The sequence below is a fragment of the Coregonus lavaretus genome (genome assembly GCF_964263955.1).
Source record: "Coregonus lavaretus genome assembly, chromosome: 15".
Taxonomy (NCBI): domain Eukaryota; kingdom Metazoa; phylum Chordata; class Actinopteri; order Salmoniformes; family Salmonidae; genus Coregonus; species Coregonus lavaretus.
In genome coordinates, this window is record NC_140002.1 from 23,787,421 (window position 1) to 23,808,233 (window position 20,813).

Here is a 20,813-nt window from a genome sequence, read left to right on the forward strand (position 1 = left end):
TTTCAAGTATAGCTAGGCTGTCAGAACAGTGGCATCACCAGCCTGAAAGCCTGAGGGAATTGAATTTGAATTTGTGGAATTGTTGGGGATACTATTGAATTGGGAATGTAATTATTTGAATTAACCTAACATTGGAATTAAGAGGAGTTGAAATTTCTCTGAATTCAAAGACTGACCTGGAATTAAATGTAATTCAATTGAATTTACAGGGAGAGGGAATTTAATTAGAATTTAATTTGTGGAATTAACCCCAACCCTGATGCCCAGTGGGAAGGCTCTGAGTGCTCTTTGGACTAAGGCCTGGGCAGTAAAATCACTCAATCACTCAATCAAATCCTTCCCAAAATGTCATCAGCTAGCTCTGAGCTATGCTCCAAGCAAATAAACAGCATCATTCTGCACCTGCAGATCTCATTCTGACTCAGAGAGATGAAAGAAGGGAGAGAGAGAGCAAGAGAAAGAGAGAGAGAAAATAGAATGAAGGACTCCTTTTCACCATTGTTTGACTGTGTAGGTTCAATGCGATTGAAAGAGAATGTTTCATAGAAATGAATTGACTGGTACACCCGCACATTGGTTCTATGGTCTTGCAGTATACATGATAGTCTGTTTAATGGACATAAAAGGTTTACTTTCATTATGATACTTTTCTTCAAATCTGAGCACAAAAGCTCCATATAGAAAGTATACAGTAAGACCTCTACAGGTACGTTTTTATGGATTTTATTACAGTGCAATACAATGTATCTATCGCCAGACAAGGTATTTTAATCTTTGTAAGATTCAATGAAACGAGACGAAAGCCAAGCTAGCCCTGAGGAGTGAGATGTACTGAGGGCCAGTTCTGACCAAATCAAATCAGTTTCTTTTTCAAGTGCACAGGATACAACAGGTGTAAACAGTAGAGTGAAATGCTTACTTGCAAGCTATTCCCTAACAATGCAGTATTCAATATCAAAGGTAAGAAAATAAGATCTAATTTCTTTGAAAAACATAAGAATGCACGCTATACGGAGTCAGTACCAGTGTTATATCAATGTGCAGGGGTACCGGTGGTAGATGAGGTAGATACAGCTGAAGTCGGAAGTTTACATACACCTTAGCCAAATACATTTAAACTCAGTTTTTCACAATTCCTGACATGTAATCTTAGTAAAAATTCCCTGTCTTAGGTCAATTACGATCACCACTTTATTTAAAGAATGTGAAATGTCAGAATAATAGTAGAGAGAATGATTTATTTCAGCTTTTATTTCTGTCATCACATTCCCAGTGGGTCAGAAGTTTACATACACTCAATTAGTATTTGGTAGCATTGCCTTTCAATTGTTTAACTTGGGTCAAACGTTTCAGGGAGCCTTCCACAAGCTTCCCACAATAAGTTGGGTGAATTTTGGCCCATTCCTCCTGACAGAGCTGGTGTAACTGAGTCAGGTCTGTAGGCCTCCTTGCTCGCACACGCTTTTTCAGTTCTGCCCACACATTTTCTATAGGATTGAGGTCAGGGCTTTGTGATGCCCACTCCAAAACCTTGACTTTGTTTCCTTAAGTCATTTTGCCACAACTTTGGAAGTATGCTTGGGGTCATTGTCCATTTGGAAGACCCATTTGCGACCAAGCTTTAACTTCCTGACTGATGTCTTGAGATGTTGCTTCAATATATCCACATAATTTTAACACCATGGGACCACGCAAGTATAAACACCATGGGACCACGCAGCCATCATACTGCTAAGGAAGGAGACGCGTTCTGTCTCCTAGAGATGAACGTACTTTAGTGCGAAAAGTGCAAATCAATCCCAAAACAACAGCAAAGGACCTTGTGAAGATGCTGGAGGGAACAGGTACAAAAGAGTTCTATATCGACGTAACCTGAAAGGCCGCTCGCAAGGAAGAAGCCACTGCTCCAAAACCGCAATAAAAACCAAGACTATGGTTTGCAACTGCACATGGGGACAAAGATCGTACTTTTTGGAGAAATGTCCTCTGGTCTGATGAAACAAAAATTTAACTGTTTGGCCATAATGACCATCGTTATGTTTGGAGGAAAAAGGGGGCACTTGCAAGCCGAAGAACACCATTTGAAAAACTGGTTTTACTGACTCCAACCTCAGTGTATGTAAACTTCCGACTTCAACTGTATGTACATGTAAGAAGAGGTAAAAGCGACTGGGCAGCAGGATAAATAATAAATAGTAGTAGCAGAGTATATGGTGAATGTATGTTTGAATGTGTGTAGGTGTGCGTGTATGTGTCTGTGGGTCAAAGGCCACTCTAGCCTCCAGGTAACGTTTGGTGTGAATGTTCAGTTACAGTGTTAGGGCAGTGTAAACAACAGAAAGTTTATGAAATACAACAGGGGATGTCACTGTATACATACTGTACAGTGCCTTCAGAAATTAGTCACACACCTTGACGTTTTCGAAATGTTGTTGTGTTACAATGTGGGTTTAAAATGGATTTAATTGTCAATTTTTGTCAATCTACACAAAATACTCTGTAAGGCCATTTTATTTATGAATGAAAAATAAAACACTAATATGTTTTGAATAGATAAGTATTCAATCCCCTGAGTCAATACACTACCGGTCAAAAGTTTTAGAACACCTACTCTTTTAAGGGTTTTTCTTTATTTTTACTATTTTCTACATTGTAGAATAATAGTGAAGACATCAAAACTATGAAATAACACATATGGAATCATGTAATAACCAAAAAAGTGTTAAACAAATCAAAATATATTTTGTATTTGAGATTCTTCAAATAGCCACCCTTTGCCTTCATGACAGTTTTTACACTCATGGCATTCTCTCAACCAGCTTCACCTGGAATGCTTTTCCATCAGTCTTGAAGGAGTTCCCACATATGCTGAGCACTTGTTGGCTGCTTTTCCTTCACTCTGCGGTCAGACTCATCCCAAACCATCTCAATTTGGTTGAGGTCGGGGATTTATGGAGGCCAGGTCATCTGATGCAGCACTCCATCACCCTCCTTCTTGGTAAAATAGCCCTTACACAGCCTGGAGGTGTGTTGGGTCATTGTCCTGTTGAAAAACAAATGATAGTCCCACTAAGCCCAAACCAGATGGGATAGTGTCACCAGCAAATCACCCCCACACCATCACACCTCTTCCTCCATGCTTTACGGTGGGAAATACACATCTGTTCACCCACACCGTGTCTCACAAAGACACGGCGGTTGGAACCAAAAATCTCCCATATGTTCTCCAGACCAGAGGACAAATTTCCACTGGTCTAATATCCATTGTTCGTGTTTCTTGGCCCAAGCAAGTCTCTTCTTCTTATTGGTGTCCTTTAGTAATGGTTTCTTTGCAGCAATTCGACCATGAAGGCTTGATTCACACAGTCTCCTCTGAACAGTTGATGTTGAGATGTGTCTGTTACTTGAACTCTGTGAAGCATTTATTTGGGCTGCAATTTCTGAGGCTGGTAACTCTAATTAACTTATCCTCTGCAGCAGAGGTAACTCCGGGTCTTCCTTTCCTGTGGCGGTCCTCATGAGAGCCAGTTTCATCATAGCGCTTGATGGTTTTTGCAACTACACTTGAAGAATCTTTCAAAGTTCTTGAAATGTTACATATTGACTGACCTTCATGTCTTAAAGTAATGATGGACTGTTGTTTCTCTTTGCTTATTTGAGATGTTCTTGCCATAATATGGACTTGGTCTTTTACCAAATAGAGCTATCTTCTGTATACCCCACTACCTTGTCACAACACAACTGATTGGCTCAAACACATTAAGATGGAAATAAATTCCACAAATTAACTTTTAAGACGGCACACCTGTTAATTGAAATGCATTCCAGGTGACTACCTCATGAAGCTGTTTGAGAGAATGCCAAGAGTGTGCAAAGCTGTCATCAAGGCAATGAGTGGCTATTTGAAGAATCTCAAATATAAAATATATTTTGATTTGTTTAACACTTTTTTGGTTACTACATGATTCCTTATGTGTTATTTGATAGTTTTGATGACTTCACTATTATTCTACAATGTAGAAAATAGTAAAAATAAAGAAAAACCCTTGAATGAGTAGGTGTTCTAAGACCTTTGACCGGTAGTGTACATGTTAGAATCACCTTTGGCATTGATTACGGCTGTAAGTCTTTCTGGGTAAGTCTCTAAGAGCTTTGCAAACCTGGATTGTGCAATATTTGCCCATTATTCTTTTTTTTAAATGTCAAGCTCTGTCAAGTTGCTTATTGATCATTGCTACACAGCTATTTTCAATTCTTGCCATAGATATTCAAGACGATTTAAGTCAAAACTGTAATTAGACCACTCAGGAACATTCAATGTCATGTTGGTACGTAACTCCATTGTATATTTGGCCTTGCGCTGTAAGTTATTGTCCTGCTGAAAGGTGGATTTGTCTCCCGGTGTCTGTTGGAAAGCAGACTGAACAAGGTTTTCCTCTAGGACTTTGCCTGTGCTTCGCTCTATCCCTTTTATTTTTATCCTAAAAAACTCTCTAGTCGATGACAAGCATACCTTTAACATGATGCAGACACCACCATGTTTGAAAATATGAAGAAAGGTATTCAGTGATGTGTTGGATTTGCCCCAAACATAATGCTTTGTATTCAGGACATAAAGTTCATTTCTTTGCCACATTTTTTGGAGTATTACTTTAGTACCTTATTGCAAACAGGATAAATGTTCTGGAATATTTGTATTCTGTACATGCTTCCTTCTTTTCACTCTGTCATTTAGGTTAGTATTGTGGAGTAACTACAATGTTGTTGATCCGTTTTGATCTGTTTAAAATCATCATTGGCCTCATGGTGAAATCCCTAAGCGGTTTCCTCACTCTCCGTCAACTAAGTTAGGAAGGACGCCTGTATCTTTGTAGTGACTGGGTGTATTGATACACCAACCAAAGTGTAATTTATAACTTCACCATGCTCAAAGGAATATATATATATATTTTACCCATCTGCCAATAAGTGCCCTTCTTTGAGAGGCATTGGTAAACCTCCCTGGTCTTTGTCGTTGAATCTATCCAGCGTAACCGTGTACTTCGGAATAAACTCTGTATTCTGTGATTTACCCTCCTGACCGCCTGACTCCTTCAAATCACACTCTCACATAATCACCCACCCGCGCTGCTGGAGCTGTGCGTCAAGGGGGGGGGGGGTACTGTCGCGACTTCCTCCGAAGCTGCCTCCCCTCCTTGTTCGGGCAGGCTTCGGCGTTCGTCATCACCGGCCTTCTAGCCACTGCCGCTCCATATCTCATAATTCCATTTGTCTTGTCTTGTCAATTACACACACCTGGTTCATATTCCCCTCGTTAGTATGTGTTTAAGTGTTCCCTCTGCCCCCTTGTCCTTGTGGGTGATTGTTGCATTTGAGATGAGTGTAGCTCGGTGGAGCTACCTTTACTTTGTATTGCCGGGGTATATTTTCCCTGTGTGCCTGTATTTGTTCCAGTGCAACTGTTTTGTGCACTGGACTGTTGACGCTATCCAGAGTAACCGTGTACTATGGAATAAACTCTGTATTCTGTGATTTACCCTCCTGCGCCTGACTCCTTCAAATCACACTCTCACATAATTTAGCATCATAGGTTGCTTAATTATTATTTTTTAATCCATGTTTTACATGTATTCATGTTTAAGCTTTCTAAAAAGCTTAACCGAATTGTTGTTTGCCTCCATTTTTCCCAATCAAGCCTTAAACAGCAGTACACCTGATCATTGCTAAACCCTCCAGATGGTTGCTTCCTCCTATCTTTGGCACTAAGTTGCTGTGCATTACGTACATGTTGGAAGCTACAACAGAAGGACTGGGGATAGCCAGCTCTGCTGGGCTACGCATAGCCATAATTATCCATTCCTCTCAGTGTGGGTAGTAGAATCAAGGCTGGATTGTGTCAAGGCTGTAGCTACTACCCTAAGATAGATTGTATCACTCTTTTCCCATTTGATCTTCTTTAAAGACACTGAATTAGCCCATCTGAGATAAATGATGAGGATAAGGCCTTCACCAGACACTGTTTGCTGCTGATGAGTCTAAACACAACCCAGCAAGATTGATGTGTTTATTTTGCAGAAGAAAACATTGATTAGAGGCATCTCCTCTCTGGAAAAGCTACACAGCTTGGGGTTTTCAAATCGGGTATATGTTCTGCAGGGAGGTTGTACAACAACTACAACAACACAGATTAAAGTACAGTACAGCACTGTTCAATACTGATAAGCAGAGTTGTGTAAACTTCCTATCTACTGTTTGATCAATGTGTACTGTGGCCACTTTCATTAAATGTCAGACATGCTCATGCATTTGTAAGTGTGGAAGGTGCAGAGACAGCACGGTGTGTCAATGTTACTTTCAGAATACCCAGGCCTCACAATGAAGCCTAGACCAAAGATTGAAATAATCTCCCATATACTGCCAAGCAACTCACATTGAGTCTGAAACATTTCCATCTTACAGCAGATAATTTCAATGGAAAAACCTAGCGGCGTTCTCATAACAGAAGATGACACATTGTCAGAGAGATTGAGGGCAATGCTGGAGATATGAGTACGCTGCTGTGTCCCTCGTTAAAGGTTCCAGTTAATTGGAAACTGTTGTTTTCTCCAGCTGTTTTCATGCACATGTCTTCGCACAGTCAGTTGCGATAAGAAAGAGTCCATCTACAGTAGTAAATGTAGCATGTACCAGTCCACACACTACATTGACACATGCTCACTACAACGTACCAAACTTCACAAGACACTGTCATTACTGCTGACCCTAAAAAGACAAGGTATATTTTTGATTGGCAGCAATAGTATGTCAGATCTCAGGGACACACAACATGTCACTACTACACAATGCTAAGCTAGCTGCCATCTGTAACACCAGGACCTTGATGAATGCACCTGTGTGCGTACAGTATGAGAGAGGTCCCATTACAGCATGTATGGGTCAGCAACCTTCACCACAGCTGATATCACTACAAACACTAGAGTGGCATAGGCTGGAAAGCTGGGCCACTATTAGATGAAAATCACTATAAAAACAACCCATTCTGATCACACAGCCAAGCTGGTCTCAGGGGCCCAGAGGCAGTGCGTCAGTCAGAGACAGAAATCCATCTCTCTGGCCCTAAAGCACCACATCGTCACCCAGCCACAAGCGCAACTCCATCATCAGTAAGTCCATATTATGTTGATAATAAGAGGGCAGTGGAGGGAGTAAAGTCTCTGTGTGTGTGTGTGTGTGTGTGTTTGTGTGCTCGTGCAGGAAAGTGTATGTGTCTTTCTCATAAAAACTCTCAGAGACTTATGCTACTCTCTCTGGTGCAGTATGGATCTCCCTCTACCTTGCATACCCTGGCTCATCTAAAATCTGTTTGCTAAGCCTAATCTTGCAAGTCATCAAGGTAATGGAATTCCTCAGCTATAATTTTGTGTGAACATTTTCTTAAATAATGTAATGTTTGGTGCACTGGCTGGCTGTACAGCAGTTTACCTTCTTATCTTTAGAACTTACTTTAAATTAGACATCCAGGTCTTAGGGAAAGCAGGAGGTTTCTATGATCTCTGATCAATGTCTGTCAGCGAAAACGGCTGTGGGTGGAATTTTCAGCAAGTTTGAAAAGAGAGAGAGAGAGAGAGAGAGGGAGAGGGAGAGAGGGAGAGAGAGACAGATGGAGAGAGACAGAGGAACAGCGAGAGAGGGTTAGAGAGAGAAACGGATAGAGAGAGTATGAGAGGGAGGGGATGAGACATAGAGACATAGAAAAGAGGAGAGAAGAGAGAGAGAGAGAGAGAGAGAGAGAGAGAGAGAGAGAGAGAGAGAGAGAGAGAGAGAGAGAGAGAGAGAGAGAGAGAGAGAGAGAGAGAGAGAGAGGGAGAGAGAGACCAATCTGTGCTATTCACAATGAGAAGTCCTGTAGTTCCAGGTCTGCTGTTTTTACATGCAGGGCCACAGAGCCTGAAGAGCAACAACTCATGGATGGACAGGCTGAAATATGACAGGGACAGGGCGAACCACTGAAGGGGGCGAAAATAGTTCTATGTCAGGGAGGTTGGGGGTGCGAGGTGGGGGGTCTGTCATCCATCATGGGGCGCTACATTAATGGCAGAAAGGGGATGATGAGAAGGAACAAGGCCTTCTGAATAAGAAGTGTCCCAACGAGCTGTAAAATGGATTAATCTGAGCCTGGTCATAATCATTTAACCAGAGGAATCAATGCCCTCACGCAGCCCGGCCTCAGCATTCATTAGAACAAAAGCACTGACCGGACTATTGAAGAAATTATGAATGCAATGATCGATTGGGATAACACAAAAATACATAAAGGCCAAGCTGGCAATTCTCTTTTTGTTGTCACCTATCAGATTTGCTCAGTGTGTTGATTTTGCCAGCAAGGAGGAGGGAGGAGGGGCGTAATGTTGCAATCTCTGCCTCACCAGCAAAAAAGTCAAGGTCGATTATTACACACTAATACAATTTCCCTCTGATTGTGGTTTATATTGCACACACGATGGCCCATCCTTGAACCAAGAGCAGATTTACAAACACTGACAATACTTTAGTGGCACTATTGAATTCAATATGTGTGCCTGCAACAAAAGTAATCACAAAAAAATATATTATTTTCAGTCTAGTTTTTTTAACGTTTATTTGCGGGCCCTTATCTCTATAGACAAAGGCCTTTCTCTCACTCATCTGTTATTTGTAACTGTCTGCAATTGTAAATTGTTCCCCATACTAAATTCTCTATGTACACTATATATACAAAAGTATGTGGACACCCCTTTAAATTAGGGGATTTGGCTATTTCAGCCACACCCGTTGCTGACAGGTATATAAAATCGAGCACACAGCCATGCAATCTCCATAGACAAACATTGGCAGTAGAGTGGCCTTACTGAAGAGCTCAGTGACATTCAACGTGGCACCGTCATAGGATGCCACCTTTCCAACAAGTCAGTTCGTCAAATTTCAGCTCTGCTAGAGCTGCCCCGGTCAACTGTAAGTGCTGTTATTGTGAAGTGGAAAACAGCTAGGAGCAACAACGGCTCAGCCGCGAAGTGGTAGGCCACACAAGCTCACAGAACGGGCCCGCCAAGTGCTGAAGTCTGTCCTCGGTTGCAACACTCACTACCGAGTTCCAAACTGTCTCTAGAAGCAACGTTAGCACAATAACTGTTCGTCGAGAGCTTCATGAAATGGGTTTCCATGGCCGAGCAGCTGCACACAAGCCTAAGATCACCACGCACAATGCCAAGCGTCGGCTGGAGTGGCGTAAAGCTCGCCGCCATTGGACTCTCGAACAGTGGAAACGCATTCTCTGGAGTGATGAATCACGCTTCACCATCTGACAGTCCGACTGACGAATTTGGGTTTGGCGGATGCCAGGAGAACGCTACCTGCCTGAATGCATTGTGCCAACTGTTAAGTTTGGTGGAGGAGGAATAATGGTCTGGGGCTGTTTTTCATGGTTAGGGCTAGGCCCCTCAGTTCCAGTGAAGGGAAATCTTAACGCTACAGCATACAATGGCATTCTAGACGATTCTGTGCTTCCAACTTTGTGGCAACAGTTTGGGGAAGGCCCTTTCCTGTTTCAACATGAAAATGCCCCCATTCACAAAGCAAGATTCATACAGAAATGGTTTGTCGATATCGGTGTGGAGGAACTTCACTGGCCTGCAAAAAGCCCTGACCTCAACCCCATCGAACACCTTTGGGATGAATTGGAACGTCAACTAAGAGCCAGGCCTAATCACCCAAGATCAGTGCCCGACCTCACTAATGCTCTTGTGGCTGAATTGAAGCAAGTCCCCGTAGCAATGTTCCAACATCTAGTGAAAAGCCTTCCCAGAAGAGTGGAGGCTGTTATAGCAGCAAAGGGGGGACCAACTCCATATTAATGCCCATGATTCTGGAATAAGATGTTCGACGAACAGGTGTCCACATACTTTTGGTCATGTAGTGTAGTTTGCAGAGTTTTGGCACAACTTTTGATTTGAAATGAGAACTTGTTCTCAACTGGCTTACTTGGTTAAATAAAGGTGAAATATAAAAATACAACATAAAAAATGTTGTGACAAAATAATACTTTAATTTATCATAATAAAGAAGGAGATGGTCTGGTTGGAATATATTTTAAATTTCTTGGCTTTTATGTTAATACAACTTTCGCATGGACTAGATGGAGAAGAATTGACTAAACAAAGCGAATTGGAAAACCCAAGGTATAAAAGTTATTTGTTGAGCATAATGTTGTATCGGGGCATTTTATTTAGATCTGGGGTGGAGGATGTCTGAGTTTGTTTGAGGGCTGGCAATTTATTTCACACTATTGTGTAGTTTAAGGAGACAGCATTACCACAGTGTTGCATTACATGTACATTGTGACTGTAACATGTTGGCTCGCTACATACCTCACGCATCTGCAAGAGTGACGTCTTTACAACCTTCTTTACAGAGATATACAGCTGAAGCAATATGCAAAGCAGAGGGCAAGTACAGATTGATTAAACTAGTCACATACAACTTTAGTGTGTAAAGGCATCCTCTGTTTACAATATCAATATGCTATAGAAGCGACACACTGAGGCCCTCCTCTCCTCTATAACTCCTGCTCCCTCCATCTCCTGTGGCCTCATTAACACCAGTACAACGTAAAGCCTCAAATCGTTATTTGTTGAATAATTAACCTCTTGGGTTTTCCCTCCCCGTCTCACAGATAGCTAATGTAAATCTGTTTACTTTTACTGCCTAGTATCGTAAAGGAGTTTGAGCCTCTCTCTATGTTGCTCAGCTTCTCGTGGCAACGCCTCAACACAAACCAGAGAGAGAGACTGAGTCTGAGCTGGGAATTTGGGAAGTGTGTGTGTGTGTGTGTGTGTGCGTGTGTGTGTATGGGGGCAATGGAGCGATAAGGGCTTATTGGAGCCTTAAGTCTGTAACGCAATTAACTCTACCATCTGCATTGGCAAATGTGCTGCAGAGCGACGCTCTTTTCTGTGAGAAGGGATCATATGTGTGTGCGGTTTGCCAGGCGTACAGTACGACAGCTAAATGTTAATTTGTGTACGCTCTGGCTCTGCATAAAGTGTGCAGCTGTGAGGATGAGAAGCAGCAAGACTCAGAGGAGAATAGACGCTCCTTGCTGCCCTGAAGAGAGAGAGGCCATGGCCACTGATGACGCTGCAAATTACACGAGCCAAGGCAGATCAAGTAGACTTGAGCTAGACAGACAGAGACAGAGAGACCACTGAAAAACAAATAGTTGGGCATGCTGGCCAAGAGAAATGGAGGGTGTGTATACATATGCACACAGGCATGCACATGGACACACACACACACACACACACACACACACACACGCACACACACACACACACACACACACACACACACACACACACACACACACACACACACACACACACACACATCCCAAAATGATCACATTAGGAGCTGTATTTGTCCCTAGCTTCATGCAGTGACAGTCAAACACTCAGCGTCTTTTAGAATCCCTCCCTCCAAACAGCCAGGCTCATGTAATCCCAGGCTGGGAAAGTACCCTCTCTATGTCTCCTCTGTCTGAACAAGCTGCCATACAGCCCTCATCCAATCTCCTCCACCAGAGAGAGAAACCTCTGTGAATACACTCTTAGAAAAAAATAGTTCCAAAATGGTTCTTCGGCTTTCTCCACAGGATCATTATTTTTGGTTCCAGGTAAAACCCTTTTTGATTCCAGGTAGAACCATTTTGGGTTCCATGTAGAACCCTCTGTGGAAAGGGTTCTACGTGGAACCCAAAACGGTTATACTTGGAATCAAAAAGGTTATACCTGGAACCAACAAGGGTTCTTCAAAGGGTTCTCCTATGGGGACAGCTGACGAACCCTTTTAGGTTCTAGATAGCACCTTTTTTTCTAAGAGTGTAGCGTTGCAGCCGTAACCCCCCCCCACCCCCCCCCCCCCCCCCCACCCCCCCCGACCTTACAGTGCATTCAAATGCTTAATCTTGTGACAAAGGGAATGAGTGGATGAGTCACTCTTACAGAAAGGTCAAACCGCTAGTTAATCTGCTGTCCCCGTCCCCACACTCTGCTCTGCTCCGCCTGCTGCTTACCACTGTAAATCCAGCAGTGTCATTGAACCCCAAGCTGGAGGTCGCAATACCCATCTGCAGCATCTCTCCACAATGTAATGCACTCATTAATAAGCATCATTTAAGAATGGAATTCTTCTGGGCTTAATAAGTACATTTTCCATGTTCAGTTCCATGTGAGATGACAGACTAGGAAAGACTGGACATTTCCAAAACCATCCAAATATTTTCTCTATTGTTATGGCTGTTCTCTCGAAAAATGACCGAAAACATTGGAATGAGAATATCTGTTACAGTTTCTTCTTTCTTCTACTACATTATGACCTTGTGTGACAGCATTGTTTACACATCAGAGACTTAGAGTTATGGTGGCAAATTCCTTCACTCTCTCTTGCTCTCTCCTGTCCAATTTTTCAACGCATCATCTCTGTTGTTGTGTGTGAGGGAGGGAGCTGCTAACAGGCTTTTCATAGCGGCCCTCTGAAGCAGCTGGAGAACAGCCCACAGCCTGTCCTCTCCAGGAGTCCTGCCAAGCTGTCATATGCCCCTCCGCTACTCCCTTCGCTGTGTTTGTGGATGAAATAGAGGAGCAGAAGTAGCCCAATGGACCAAGGTAAGGCAAGCTGGGCTCTGTGGATCCATCCACACTGAATTCAACATTCAGACTGCTGAGCATTGGTATGCATGAGCTTATAAGTTAATATGCATAATATTTGTAACGCTGCCGGCTCAATCTGGAAGACCCTGATAAACCTGTTACTGTAGTTTATACGTCTCGTCCGGAATGTTTAGTCATTTCCAGGGCACAGCTGCAAACATTTGAGGGCTGTCAAGGAAAGCCTGTGTGTTTTGGGTTGTTCTATAGGGAGTGAGAGAGATGAAAACATCAAGAAGAGAAATTCAGCTGCCTCACAGTACAGTTCCTCTGCTCTGGTGTTGCCGTTTGTCAGTCTATAACTCAGCCAGTCAGTCAGTAAGTGAGTCGGTGATCGTGTTAGACAGAGGTGTGTGTTACACCTTATAAGGCCGCATCAGACAGGCACTCTTACGCTGTCTCTCTCTCTCTCTCTCTCTCTCTCTCTCTCTCTCTCTCTCTCTCTCTCTCTCTCTCTCTCTCTCTCTCTCTCTCTCTCTCTCTCTCTCTCTCTCTCTCTCTATCTCTCTGTCTCTGGTGGCCGACAGCAACAACCCAGACAAATCACAGTGCAACATTGCCACATGATACAGACAAAGACTAAACCAAAGCTTAACAAATAAAAAAGCAACCAGTCATCAACGGATTGCTGAAAACAGAGGTGAAGTAAATCCCCACAATAAATGGATGTCAGTGTGTTGCTAACTTTCCTCATACCGGGCTCAAACCAATGATCCTCTGATTGCAGACACACGCGACCGCCCTCCTTGACATCGTACCAACCGTTTGAGCTATCGAAACCGTTTGAGCTACCGATAGCTCTATCGGCGACATTTCAAGCTAGCTGTGGAGTGAGCTTACAGCACATTCTAAACTCTGTTACACACGCACATGTACAATGATACCCCACCTCACAGTGTCTCTGATTGTGTCTACGCTCTCCGTAGCCGATGTGAGTAAGACTTTTAAGCAGGTCAACATTCACAAGGCCGCAGGGCCAGACGGATTACCAGGACGTGTACTCCGAGCATGTGCTGACCAACTGGCAAGTGTCTTCACTGACATTTTCAACATGTCCCTGACTGAGTCTGTAATACCAACATGTTTCAAGCAGACCACCATAGTCCCCGTGCCCAAGGACTCTAAGATAACCTGCCTAAATGACTACCGACCCGTAGCACTGACGTCTGTAGCCATGAAGTGCTTTGAAAGGCTAGTCATGGCTCACATCAACAGCATTATCCCAGAAACCCTAGACCCACTCCAATTTGCATACCGCCCCAACAGATCCACAGATGATGCAATCTCTATTGCACTCCACACTGCCCTTTCCCACCTGGACAAGAGGAACACCTACGTGAGAATGCTATTCATTGACTACAGCTCAGCATTCAACACCATAGTGCCCTCTAAGCTCATCACTAAGCTAAGGATCCTGCGACTAAACACCTCCCTCTGCAACTGGATCCTGGACTTCCTGACGGGCCGCCCCCAGGTGGTAAGGGTAGGCATGGGCGGTGTGTTCAATAGGGCGATATGGGCGACGCACTGCCAAACGGGAAAAGGAAGGGATTTTTTTTCTAATCAATTATATCACAGCAACAGTAGTTATCAGTGTTCTAATCTGATCTGACTGCCACTAAATGTCAAATCAGGCTAAAGTCGTGCTTCAAATGGCCCCGCCCGTTTTTGGGGCGATTTCAGTCAGGTTGAAAATCGCCCAGAAGTCTGTCATAGACTCTCATGTAAAATCTATTTTTTTCAAATTTCAAAGCTTTCAATACAATCTCTATGGGTTTCTGAGGGCTTGCACTTACGCGCTTTCGTCATACGTGACGTAACCATGAACGTAACTAAGAAAATAGCGGCTAGCAGCGTCTCTGTTGCGACCTGCAGTGTGGCGTTATCTTATGTTTTTAATTTGTACACTTAGTGGCGTTATTTTATGTTTTTAATTTGTACACTTAGTTTACAAACATTCTGCCAACCATGGATTTCCAGTGGTGGGTTTTGGACTGATCTTGTTGATCGTGTACATACCCGCTACGAACGGACTAAATAATGAAAACGCTGCTGGCAGCGGAATCCAATACAGCTGGGAGACTTGGCTGGATGACAGAGTCCCGGACAGAGAAGTGGAGCCGGCCGGCTTCACCCTGGTCAGAGCGGACCGCGATCTGACAGTCACAGGGAAAATCGATCCTGGTAAGAGAGCGACTCTGTACCCCCGACATTGAACTGCTTTCTGTGTCACTGCGACCTTACTATCTGGCCTGTGAGTTCCCCCAATTGTTTGTTACCGTTGTGTACTGTTGATAATCACAAGTTTACTGGAGAACTGAGACCAAGTAGAGACTTTGGACAGGGTGGATATGGTATAATAAAGGCAGTTTATTCAGAGGTAAAGATATCTGGAATCGCGTGCACGGACTCGTTCGTCAAACTCTTAGGGAGCTATCTGAAGAGAGCCCCGAAAACATTGTGTGCAGACATTTTATACAATAAATGATGTAGGTTGAATCTAGTAGTTCTGATCTTCTGATTGGTCCTGATGAGTTGGGCGAGGTCCCCTCCACTGTTGCATTGGCTCTGAGTCGGGTTCTCTGTCTTCAAATGTTCAGCCTAAAGAGAGGGGATTTGTGTGTGTGTGTGTGTGTGTTTAACAGTGATGATGTGTGTGTGTGTGTGTGTTATCAGTGATGATGTGTGTGTGTGTGTGTGTGTGTGTGTGTGTGTGTGTGTGTCCTCAGAGCAAGAACTCGTGAGTTGGAAGAACTGAGAGACCTATGGCGTGGGTGTTGTCCTTGGCCACCTGCTGACAAGGCTGACAAGATAGGACTCTTTTGTCCATTGTTATAGGATAGGAACAGCATTGATTGAAAACAAACACCCAACACAAAATGGGTCATGCACAAGATTTTAGTCAGACCAAGCTATAACATTATATATTTACTACGACAGTACATTCAACCAAAAGCTAATATAACAAAGGCATCAGAGATTATTTATAATCTGTCACAGAAACTGGAATCCATCTCCCCAGATCAGTCAATAAATCCTTCTGGTATTGACTTATATGCTGCCCCTGTCTTCATGTTGTTGCTGGACATATCTTTTTTAAAATGTGTGTAGGTCACCTAAATCATCAGAAAAATTGCCCCTCCTGAGAATTTTTTCAGGAGCCGCCACTGAGGGTAGGTAACAACACATCTGCCATACTGATCCTCAACACGGGGGCCCCTCAGGGGTCGTGCTCAGTCCCCTCCTGTACTCTCTGTTCACCCATGACTGCATGGCCAGGCACGACTCCAACACCATCATTAAGTTTGCCGACGACACAACAGTGGTAGGCCTGATCACCGACAACGATGAGACAGCCTATAGGGAGGAGGTCAGAGATCTGGCCGTGTGGTGCCAGGACAACAACCTCTCCCTCAACGTGACCAAGACAAAGGAGATGATTGTGGACTACAGGAAAAAAAAGAGGACTGAGCACGCCCCCATTCTCATCGACGGGACTGTAGTGGAACAGGTTGAGAGCTTCAAGTTCCTTGGTGTCCACATCACCAACGAACTATCATGGTCCAAACACACCAAGACAGTCGTGAAGAGGGCACGACAAAGCCTATTCCCCCTCAGGAGACTAAAAAGATTTGGCATGGGTCCTCAGATCCTCAAAAAATTCTACAGCTGCACCATCGAGAGCATCCTGACTGGTTGCATCACCGCCTGGTATGGCAACTGCTTGGCCTCCGACCGCAAGGCACTACAGAGGGTAGTGCGTACGGCCCAGTACATCACTGGGGCAAAGCTTCCTGCCATCCAGGACCTCTATACCAGGCGGTGTCAGAGGAAGGCCCTCAAAATTGTCAAAGACTCCAGCCACCCTAGTCATAGACTGTTCTCTCTGCTACCGCACGGCAAGCGGTACCGGAGTGCCAAGTCTAGGTCCAAAAGACTTCTCAACAGCTTCTACCCCCAAGCCATAAGACTCCTGAACAGCTTATCATGGCTACCCGGACTATTTGCACTGCCCCCCCACCCCATCCTTTTTACGCTGCTGCTACTCTGTTAAGTATTTATGCATAGTCACTTTAACTCTACCATGTACATATTACCTCAACTACCTCAACTAGCCGGTGCCCCCGCACATTGACTCTGCAACGGTACCCCCCTGTATATATAGCCTCCCTACTGTCACTTTATTTTACTTCTGCTCTTTTTTTTCTCAACACTTTTTTTGTTGTTGTTTTATTTTTACTTTTTTTGTTTAAAATAAATGCACTGTTGGTTAAGGGCTGTAAATAAGCATTTCACTGTAATGTCTGCACCTGTTGTATTCGGCGCATGTGACCAATCACATTTGATTTGATTTGATTTGATTGTGCTATTTGTTATTGAGACAGTGTATTGATGTCACTGGGAGGGTCACAATCACCTGAGATGCAGTAGTAGAATGATATGGTCAGCAGCCATGGGCTGGGCTATCCCTGAGCTTTAACTTGGCGCCGGAGAAGATGGCTGCCGTTTTACAACCCTCTAACCAATTGTACTATTATGTGTGTTTTTCTGCGTTATTTGTAATTTATTCTGTACATAATGTTTCTGCCATCATCTCTTATAACCAAAAAGAGCTTCTGGATATCAGGACAGCGATTACTCACCTCATATTGGACAAAGATTTTTTCTTCAACGAGGCGGCCGCGAAGGATATCCTACAGACACCCGACAAGGCCCAAATCCCCGTAATTCGCATGAGAAAGAGACGGAGATATAGTGGACGTAGGTCAGGGTGCCTTGTAAGGATCCGACGGCGAGCGAGTAAACTGCCTCTCCCATCAATCCTATTAGCCAATCTTCAATCATTTGAGAATAAATTGGATGACCTAAGATTACGGTTATCCTACCAATGGGACATTAAAAACTGTAATATCTTATGTTTCACCGAGTCATGGCTGAACGATGACATGGACAACATACAGCTAGCGGGCTATACGCTACATCGGCAGGATAGAACGGCTGACTCCCGTAAGACAAGGGGTGGCGGTCTGTGTATATTTGTAAACAACAGCTGGTGCACAAAATCAAATACTAAGGAAGTCTCAAGGTTTTGCTCGCCTGAGGTAGAGTATCTTATGATAAGCTGTAGACCACACTATTTACCAAGAGAGTTTTCATTTATATTTTTCATAGCTGTCTATTTACCACCACAAACCAATGCTGGCATTAAGATTGCACTGAATGAGCTGTATAAGGCCATAAGTGAACAGGAAAATGCTTATCCAGAGGCAGCGCTCCTAGTGGCCGGGGACTTTAATGCAGGGAAACTTAAATCTGTTCTACCTACTTTCTACCAGCATGTTAAATGTGCAACCAGAGGAAAAAAAACTCTAGACCACCTTTACTCCACACACAGAGACGCATACAAAGCTCTCCCTCGCCCTCCATTTGGCAAATCTGACCATAACTCTATCCTCCTGATTCCTGCTTATAAGCAAAAACTAAAGCAGGAAGCACCAGTGACTCGGTTAATAAAAAAGTGGTCAGATGACGCAGATGCTAAGCTACAGGACTGTTTTGCTAGCACAGACTGGAACATGTTCCGGGATTCTTCAGATAGCATTGAGGAGTACACCACATCAGTCACTGGCTTCATCAATAAGTGCATCGATGATGTCGTCCCCACAGTGACTGTACGTACATACCCCAACCAGAAGCCATGGATTAGAGGAAACATCCGCACTGAGCAAAAGGGTAGAGCTGCCGCTTTCAAGGAGTGGGACTCTAACCCGGACGCTTATAAGAAATCCCGCTATGCCCTCCGACGAACCATCAAACAGGCATAGAGTCAATATAGGACTAAGATTGAATCGTACTACACCGGCTCTGATGCTCGTCGGATGTGGCAGGGCTTGAAAACTATTACAGACTACAAAGGGAAGCACAACTGCGAGCTGCCCAGTGACACAAGACTTCCAGACGAGCTAAACCACTTCTATGCTCGCTTCGAGGCAAGCAACACTGAAGCATGCATGAGAGCACCAGCTGTTCCAGATGACTATGTGATCACGCTCTCCGTAGCCGATGTGAGTAAGACTTTTAAGCAGGTCAACATTCACAAGGCCGCAGGGCCAGACGGATTACCAGGATGTGTACTATGAGCATGTGCTGACCAACTGGCAAGTGTCTTCACTGACATTTTCAACATGTCCCTGACTGAGTCTGTAATACCAACATGTTTCAAGCAGACCACCATAGTCCCCGTGCCCAAGGACAATAAGATAACCTGCCTAAATGACTAACGACCCGTAGCACTGACGTCTGTAGCCATGAAGTGCTTTGAAAGGCTGGTCATGGCTCACATCAACACCATTATCCCATAAACCCTAGACCCACTCCAATTTGCATACCGCCCCAACAGATCCACAGATGATTGCAATCTCTATTGCACTCCACACTGCCCTTTCCACCTGGATAAGAGGAACACCTACGTGAGAATGCTATTCATTGACTACAGCTCAGCATTCAACACCATAGTGCCCTCAAAGCTCATCACTAAGCTAAGGATCCTGGGACTAAACACCTCCCTCTGCAACTGGATCCTGGACTTCCTGATGGGCCGCCCCCAGGTGGTAAGGGTAGGTAACAACACATCCGCCACACTGATCCTCAACACGGGGGCCCCTCAGGGGTGCGTGCTCAGTCCGCTCCTGTACTCCCTGTTCACCCATGACTCATCATTACAGAGGAAAGAAGCAAAGACATCCTTGCTCAGATAATCAAGGACAACTACACCCGAAGATAAAAAAAAGTCAAAATGGGCCCAAAAGGCTCTGAAAAGTTGATAATTACCCAACCATCCATTAAGAGATGTAAAATGAATGGTTTCCAGTGAGAAAGTGGAAGGCTGACCATGACTCATGAGAGAGAGAGAGAGAGAGAGAGAGAGAGAGAGAGAGAGAGAGAGAGAGAGAGAGAGCTGCCCTGGCCACTGCCTGCCAGAGCCAAAACACAATGACAGGCCAGGAGCAGAGAACAGGGCGGCAAAGAACACTTCACCAGAGAGCTGTGTGAAACACTGAATGAGCATGTCAGGAGGCCCTAAACATTTGCAGGTTTCCAGTAACAACCTACCATTAACATTTTTTGAATACAGAAACGTGGGTGTGGGTGGATGAGTGTGTGTGCGTGCGTGCATGCGTGTGACAAAAGTGAATCACTGTGATATAAGGACAGGGACGGAAATTATGTGTTGCAGCATACAGTTACCACAAAACACATCGGAATTACATGATGTTAATTGTGAAAATATTTTTACTTTATAGAATTTTACTAAGAGCCAGCCAGCTAACAAATACAGAGTAGTGGATAGCTAAGATGATACTCATACGGATATCAATTACTTGAACATTCTTCACAGAGTAGATGTGCAAATCCATACAGCACGATCCTATTAGTGAGAGAATGTAAATGAATATCAAGGTCAGCTTGAGCTCTGTCATGCTGCTCTGGCCAGGGCTCAAATGTAAAGCCTTATCCTCTAATGCACAGTATATTACTAGGCTCAACCCAGACATAAGTTTGAATACCGAAGGACATTGCTGGGTTTTATGTAAGTCTGCAGCAGGTTACATAAAGTAGTTACCAATGATCATAGAGTTGGATAGGAATGATGACCCCTATACTTTCTTTTATTTGACCTTTATTTAACTAGGCAAGTCAGTTAAGAACACATTCTTATTTACAATGACAGCCTACACAGAACAGAGGCATTTCATCTCTGTGTGGGCATGATAATGAACGATGCTATTACTGAGAGACAACTTGCCCTGCAGGTGTGTACGCCTGTACCTCCCTTTGACAGACAGTGAGCATTCAGTTGGATGAAATGCCTTTTGTTGAAGCCGTACATACATTTTTTTATACAGATGTAGGATCTTAATTTGACCCAGTTTGCTACGCAGGAAAATAATGTGAATTATTGTTTGGATCATAATTAATGGACATTTCTGGAGGGGTTGATACATTTTAAATTAGGGCATATTAAGTCTGACATTTTAAAGTGGAAATTAAGCCTACAAACTTTAGAATCCT